This window comes from Grammomys surdaster, unplaced genomic scaffold (genome assembly GCF_004785775.1).
Source record: "Grammomys surdaster isolate TR1022 unplaced genomic scaffold, NIH_TR_1.0 1010, whole genome shotgun sequence".
NCBI classification, from domain to species: Eukaryota; Metazoa; Chordata; class Mammalia; order Rodentia; family Muridae; genus Grammomys; species Grammomys surdaster.
The window spans coordinates 6,760-15,061 of record NW_021605429.1 but is presented as its reverse complement, the minus strand read 5'-3'; the positions used below and the strand labels follow the sequence as shown (position 1 = coordinate 15,061).

Sequence of the window (8,302 nt, the reverse complement as noted above, 5' to 3'; positions counted from 1 at the left end):
TAGCATGATGACAGATTCTCCAAATGGGAGGAATCACAGGAAGTTTGAGGAGATTTTGTAAACATGAGTAGCATACCATAGTATATGAATAGCAGAGAGCACGCTCAACTCCAAGCTCAATGTTTCTTGTGAGACTGCCCTTTCCTACACTAGACAATGGAAGACATAATGTCCCATGATTCAACTCTAGCTATGAATGCATGAGACCTTTATGAGCTTCTCAACTCTTGTCTTACTATGAAAGTTCTGGTGCAATCCATTATCATGATTGTCAATTGTGTTCATACATATGTCTGTTGACATACGGTCTGGTCAAGTTGCATCAGGAGAAGATTGTCCCTGGAGTAAATGCCATGGATATGAATGAAATCATGACACCAGAAGATAGAGAAAATGATCTTCAAAACATGTTTTCAGAAATGTCTTGCTCAAACGTTTTCAGACCTCAGATGCAGAGCTTGAGGCCAGATTTTTTTCAGATATATCCAGGGACAATGTGACACAGGATGAGGGGGAATAACCTCTAGAATACAATTAAGTGAATCTCTAGACAGCAATAGCCTTAAAACAGACACATAGATGTAAATGTGTGATGTTTGTCAGCATAAGAAACAGATTTCACAACTGCTCCATTTTAGATCCTAGCAGAGATGAAGAAGCTGTGTGCTTTCACTCTTTCCTTCTTGCTCCTGAAGTTTTCTCTCATCTTGTGCAGTTTAACTGAACCCAGTTGCTTTTGGAGGATTAAGAATAATGAAGATAATGATGGAGATTTACGAAGTGACTGTTCTTTTCCCAGGGTTTTGTTCTTTTCCCAGATGAGGAACCTATAGAAGAAAATTTTTATAATTATGTTATCAATTTTAGGTAAGTCATTAACATTATTTCCTGCTCCAAGGTCATAAATTAAAAATTCTAACAGCTGTGTATATAAACTGTGATTCTGTTCTTTTCTTCCCACTGCAATATTAGGAACTACTTAGAATTAATGATTACATATGTAACTGTTTTAATAATTTCTAATTTGTCACAGTTTCGTTTGGTTTTAGTGTATTGAGCTCAAGTTCACAAAGGTGGACAATAAAGGATATTTTGTCCCATTTTCACCTCCTCATGTATTTCATATGTTGAAAGATGTCATTGCCCAAAGTGTTTTGATCTGCTCTTAATTCATAATTTACATGATTGGCCAGAGTTCAATATGAAGAGGGTGCATCATTGCCTATCATAAATTTTCTGTCAAGGATTTCTACCTAATTATTCATTCTATAGCCCTTCATAAAATGGTTGTTAATTTAAGTATTTAACAATTTGGCATAGAACTATAGATTTAAATGTGTGTCTGTGCCTAGTATACATGATTACATATATAATACTGCGTATTTACTTCTGAAAATACATTGCTTTTAAATATAACCTTTTAATGAGTCCCTCCTGTCATTCTGAAGTTGTCACTGAATATGAAAAAAAAATAAAATAAAACTGCCAGTCTTGAGATTCTTATACCATGGTTCACATGTGCACATGCCCAGTCACAGCTTAGAGTCCTTGTCAGTATCTGATAGATGGTCAATAATCCTTTTAATTATTGAATAAATGTAACACTAGAGAAATTCTAGGAGAACTACGGTACTTCTTGTGGATAAGAATCTGTTCTCAATATGTCTACATAGGTCTCAGATTCCAAGTGTGAGATCAAATCAACGGTGGGTACAGATCATGAGGGAAGGGATGAATTAATCCTCTGTTACATATGTGGTGGGAGTCGTGGACCAGCCCATGTATACTCTTTGATTGGTGTATTAGTCCCCGGGAGCTCTAAGGGCTCTGGTTAATTGGTATTGTTATTCTTTGTATGGGATTGCAATCCCCTTCTGCTCCACCATTCCTTCCCATTACTCTTCTATTGGTGTTCAAAGGCTCAATCCAATGGTTGGCTGTAAGTGTCTGCATCTGTCTCAGCCAGGTTCTGGCAGATTCTCTCAGAGGACAGACATATGGGGCTCCTGTCTGTAAGCACATCTTGGCATCAGGAATAGTGTCAGGGTAGAGTGTCTGCAGATGGGATGGATCCCAAGGTGGAGTGGTGTCTGGATGGCCTTTCCTTCAGTCTCTGCTACATTTTTGTCCCTACATTTCCTTTAGACAGGAACAATTCTGGGTAAAATCTTTTAGATAGGTGGGTTGCCCCATCCTCCCACTGGGGGCCATATCTATCTAATAGATGTGGTGTCTTCAGGCTCTATCTCCCTGCTGTTGGAAATTTTGGCTAATGTTATCTCCTATTAGGTCCTCAGAGCCTCTCCCATTCCTGCTTTCTGGGACATTCTATAGGTTCCCTAAATTCCTTGCATACTCCCACCCCACCCCACCCCCTCTACTTATTTTTAATTCTCCTGGCCCTCTGGAATTCTCTCCTGTCTCCTCTCATACCTAGTCCTGCCCCCAACTTTTTTCTTCCCCCTTCTCCCACCTGTATCCTTCCCTCACTCTGCCTTTTGTGATTATTTTGCTCCCCCTTCTAAGTGGGTTTCAAGCATCCATACTTTGGCCTTTCTTCTTGTTAAGCTTTGGATTGCATTGTGGGTATTCTTAGCTTTTGGGTTAATATCCACTTATCAGTGTGTACATACCATGTGTGTCCTTTTGGGTCTGGGTTACCTCACTCAGGATGATATTTTCTAGTTCCATCCTTTTGCCCACAAGTTTGTGAAGTTGTTCATTTAAAAAGCAGAGTAGTATTCCATTGTGAAAATGTATAATGTTTTCTATATCCATTCTTCCACTGCGGGACATCTTGGTTATTTCCAGCTTCTAGCCATTATAAATATGGCTGCTATGAACATAGTGGAGCATATGTCCTTGTTATGTGTTGGAGCATCTTTGGATATATGCCCGGGAGTGGTATAGCTGGGTCTTCAGGAACAGCTACTCCCAATTTTCTGAGAAACTGCCAGATTGATTTCCAAAGTGGTTGTATCAGCTTGCAATGCCACTGGCAATGAAGAAGTGTTCCTCTTTCTCCATATCCTTGCCAGCATCTGCTGTAGCTTGAGGTTTTGATCTTAGCCATTCTGATTGGTGTAATGTGGAATTTCAGTGATTTTGATTTGCATTTCTCTAATGAGTAAGGACTTTGAATATTTCTTTAAGTGCTTCTAGGCCATTAACGATTTCTATAGTGTGAATTCTATTCTGAGGTCTAGAAAATTGTCCATTTCATCCAAATTTTCCAGTTTTGTTGAGTATAGAATTTTGTAGTAGGATCCAATGATTTTTCTGAACATCCTCAGTTTCTGTTGTTATGTCTTTCTTTTCATTTCTGATTTTTAAAATTTGTGTACTGTCTGTGCCCTTTTGTTAGTTTGGCTAAGGGTTTATTATCTTGTTCATTTTCTCAAGGAATGAGCTCCTAGATTTGTTGATTATTTGTATAGTTCTCCTTGTTTCTACTTGATTAATTTCAGCCCTGAGTTTGATTATTTCCTGTCATTTACTCCTCTTGGGTGTATTTAGACACTCAGTGCTATGACTTTTACTCTTTGCACTGCTTTCATTGTGTCCCATAAGTTGTATATGCTGTGCCTTCAGTTTTGATAATTCTAGAAAGTCTCTAACTTTTTCTTTTTTTTTCTTTCATGACCAAGTTACCATTGAGTAGAGAGTTGTTCAGCTTCCATGAGTATGTGGGCATTCTGTTGTTTTTGCTGTTATTGAGGACCAGCCTTAGTCCATAGTGATCTGAGAGATTGCATGGGATTAATTTGATTTTATTGTACCTGTTGAGGCTTATTTTGTGTCTGCTTTTATGTTCAGTTTTGTAAGGTACCATGGGGTGCGGGGAAGAAGATATATTCTTTTGTTTTAGTGTGAAATGTTCTGTAGATATCTGTTAAATCCTTTTTGCTTTATAACTTCTGTTAATTTCCCCATGTCCCTGTTTAGTTTCTGTTTCCATGATCTGCCCATTGATGAGAATGAGGTGTTGAGATCTCCCACTATTAGTGTGTGAGACTCAATTAGTTCTTTGAGCTTTAGTAATGTTTCTTTTGCAGATGTGGGTGCCCTAGCATTTGGGGGATAACTGTTCAGAATTGATCTTGGTAGATATTTACTTTGATGGATATTAAGTGCCCTTCCGCAACTTTTTGATAAGTTTTGGTTGAAAGTCTATTTTATTGGATATTAGATTTGCTGATCCAGCTTTTTTCTTGATACCATTTGTTGGAATTTTTTTTTTCATACTTTTTGCTCTGAGGTCATGTCTGTATTTGAGACTGAGGTGTGTTTATTGTATGCAGCAAAATACTGTGTTCTGTTTATGTATCCAATCTGTTAGTCTTTGTCTTTTTATTGGTGAATTGTCTCTATTGATTTTGAGAGAAATTAAAGACCGATGATTGTTGCTTCTATTTATTTTTCTTGTTAGAGGTGGAATTATGTTTGTGTCTTTTTCTCCTTTTGGGTTTGTTGTGAGAAGATTAATTTCTTGCTTTTTCTTGAGTGTAGTTTCCCTTCTTGGGTTGGAGTTTTCCTTCTATTTTTCTCCATAAGGCTTGTTTTGTGGAAAGATATTGTGTAAATTTGGTTTTGTTATGGAATATCTTCGTTTTTCCATCTACGGAAATTGAGAGTTTTGCTGAGTATATTATCCTGGGTTGACATTTGTGTTCTCTTAGGTTCTGCATGACATCTGCCCAAGATCTTCTGTTTTTTAGAGTTTCTGCTGAGAAGTCTTTTTAAATTATGATATGTCTGCCTGAACTTTTTCCATTATAGGTTTTAATATTCTTTTGTTCTGTACATTTGTTGTTTTGACTATTATGTGCTAGGAGGAACTTCTTTTCTCATCCAACACATCTGGCATTCTATGGGCTTCTTATATGTTTATGGGTATCTCTTTCTTTAGGTCAGGGAGGTTTCTTCTATTATCTTGTTGAAGATGTTTACTGGCCCTTCAATTGGGAATCTTCTCTCTTTTCTATACCTATTATTCTTAAGTTTGATCTTGTCATTGTGTCTTGAATTTCCTTGATGTTTTGCATTAGGACCTGTTTGCTTTTTGTATTTATTTTGACTATTGTGTAAATATTTATGGTATCTTCTATACCTGAGACTCTCTCTTCTATCTTCTGAATTCTGTTGCTGATGTTTATATGTGTGCCTTCTGATCTCTTTCCTAGGTTTTCTATTTCCAAGGTTCTCTCTCTTTGTGATTTCTTCAGTGTTTCTATTTCCATTTTTTTATATCCTCAATGGTGTTGTTCAATTTCTTCACCTGTTTGATTGTGTGTTCTTGTATTTCTTTAAAGGATTTATGTGTTTCCTCTTTAAGGGCTTCTACCTGTTTACCTGTATTCTCCTGTATTTCTTCATTGGAGTCATTTATATCCTCCATAATGTTCTCCATCATTTCATGAAATGGAAATTCAGATCAGATAATTACTTTCAGGTTTGTTAGGGTATTCAGGACTTGCTTTGGTCAGAGAACTGGGTTCTCATGTTGCCAAGTTGCATTAGTTTTTGTTGCTTATGGTTTTGTGCTTTCTTTTCATCATCTGGTTACCTCTGGTGTTAACTGGCCTTGCTATCTCTTACTGAAACCTGTCCCTAATGTGATCCTGGTTAGATTGGGTCTTCTTGGGTCTGACTGTCTCTGGGTTTGTCTCTAGAGGTTTTGAAAAGTCTGATCTGTGAGCCTAGCTGTGGGAGATCTTCTGAGAGTCAAGCCAATTCTGAGACTAGCCAGGGTGGGGGTTGTCTGGAGCACAAAATATGCTCCATGGGCACAGTTGTGAACCAGAAGGAAAGTATGTCTCGAGCAAGGCAAGAGGTCTTGCATCCTCTGGTCAGAGTCCTTCTTCTTAACATATAGGAGTCAGTCTTCTCCTACATCTTCAGATGAATATGCAGAACTTTCAACTTCTTCTGCACCATGCCTGTGTGGACTCTCCCATGAGCCAGACTTGATGATATTGGACTGAAACTCTGAATCTGCAAGCCAACCCCAATTAAGAGTCCTTATAAGAGTAATATGGTGTCTGTTTACAGCAGTACAATCCTAACTAAACAAAACATCCTCCTTTATCATGCCTATGTCTTCTTTTAGAATACCAACAAAAAGATACGAGTTTTTTCTGGTAATGTTTTCTGCTACTGATGAGATCAACAAGAATCCTTATCTTTTACCAAATATGTCTTTGACATTCACCCTTATTGTTGGCCTATGTGAAGATACTTTGGGAGTTCTGGATAAAAAAATATTCACCGCAAAAAAATAGTTTGTATACTATTAATTACAAATGTGGAATACGGCCTAGATGTAATGTACAACTGACTGGACCTTTATGGAAAACATCCTTAAAATTGGCAATTAATTCTAGGAAGCCGAAGGTGAGAATGTTTGACAATTGATGAGTTGACATTTTTATTCCACTCATAGGTGCCTAGGGAAAACTTGGGTAATATGTGTTTGTGAGAGTGCTGTTATAAATATATTATGAAGGAATAAATAATCAAACTGTAGATGTACTGGAGAAACAGACAGACTGTACTGTAGAACATTCAGACTTTACAGGAACATTCTAGACTCCAATAGGAACAATAAATTATATTTATAGACTAAACTAAGTCTCCTTAATCAGAGTTCTGTAAGGTGAGTAATGTTACTTGTATATAATCACAAAGTTCCTGACAATCATATTCCTCATGTAGATATTTCACCCTCTCTTCTACATCCCTTAGGTTTACTTTGGACCATTTAATCCTAACCTGAGTGACCATGACCAGTTTCCCTATGTCTATCAGATAGCAACCAAGGATACACGTTTGTCTCATGGCATGGTCTCTTTGATGCTTCATTTTAGATGGACTTGGATTGGACTGGTCATCTCAGATGATGACCAGGGCATTCAGTTTCTCTCAGACTTGAGAGAAGAAATGCAAAGACATGGAATCTGTTTAGCTTTTGTGAATGTGATCCCAGAAAACATGCAGACATACATGGTGAAAAGTAAGATATATGATAAACGAATTACGGCATCATCAGCCAAGGTTATTATCATTTATGGTCAAATGAACTCTACTCTAGAAGTCAGCTTTAGAAGATGGGGATATTTAGGTGCACAAAATATCTGGATCACAACCTCACAATGGGATGTCATCATAAATAAAAGAGATTTCAGCCTTGATTTCTTTCATGGGACTATCACTTCTGAACACCACCACAGTGAGATTACTAAATTAAGGAATTTTATGCAAACAATGAATACTTCCATGTACCCAGTAGACATTTCTCAGACTATGCTAGTGTGGAATCATCTTAATTGTTCCATCTCTAAGAACAGCAATAGCAAGTTAGATAATTTTGCATTCAACAACACATTCGAATGGTTAGCAGAGCACAGATTTGACATGGCTCTGAGTGAAGAAGGGTATAATTTGTATAATGCTTTGTATGCTGTAGCCCACAGCTACCACGAACTCATTCTTCAACAAGCAGAGTCACAGAAAATGGGAGAATTCAAAGAATTATCCTTTGACTGTCAGCAGGTAAATTATCTTACATTTCATTATGCTTAGATTTATCAATGTGCTTTTAAATAGCCCTTGAAAAACTCACATACATTTGTTAGAGATCATTCTCTCAAAAGAAAATTTTCTATACTATAAAACTTCCTAATGAATCATTTACACGGATATATATATATATATATATATATATATATATATATATATATATCATGCACAAGAAGAAAGAGACAATATTTTTGCATGAATATTAGTTATTTTTGTGAAAAATGAGCCTCAACATTTTACCAAATGAGTTCAATATCTGTAATAGGAATCATGAGTTTTATTATGAGCCTCTTAAGTGATGACTAGGCTAGAGTAATTTTCTCAAGAATTGATAGATATGCATACATAATCATCTAATGATGCATTTTATTTAGGTGGCTTCCTTCCTTGCTGAAGAACAGAATATTTATTAACCCTGTTAGAGAACTGATAAACATGAATCATAGGGAAAATCAGTGTGCAGAGTATGACATTTTCAACATTTGGAATTTTCCACAAGGCCTTGGAATAAAAGTGAAAATAGGAGGCTATTGTCCTTGTTTCCCCCAAAGCCAACAACTTCATATATCTGAAGACTTGGAGTGGGACACAGGAGGAATATCTGTGTGTATACCATAATTTTAATTGTTTTCAGTATACCTAAATTTTAAAATATGAGGTGCTGAAGTGATATCTCTGTGATTAAAACCATTTGCTGCTCTTTTATAAGGCTCATATCCAGCTA

The 8,302-nt window shown here is 36.8% G+C and overlaps 1 pseudogene; it reads left to right on the top strand.

Moving 5' to 3' along the window:
* The first annotated feature begins 650 nt into the window (after positions 1-650).
* The window catches only part of LOC114634578, an 11,816-nt pseudogene continuing 4,164 nt past the window's right edge, over positions 651-8,302 (top strand).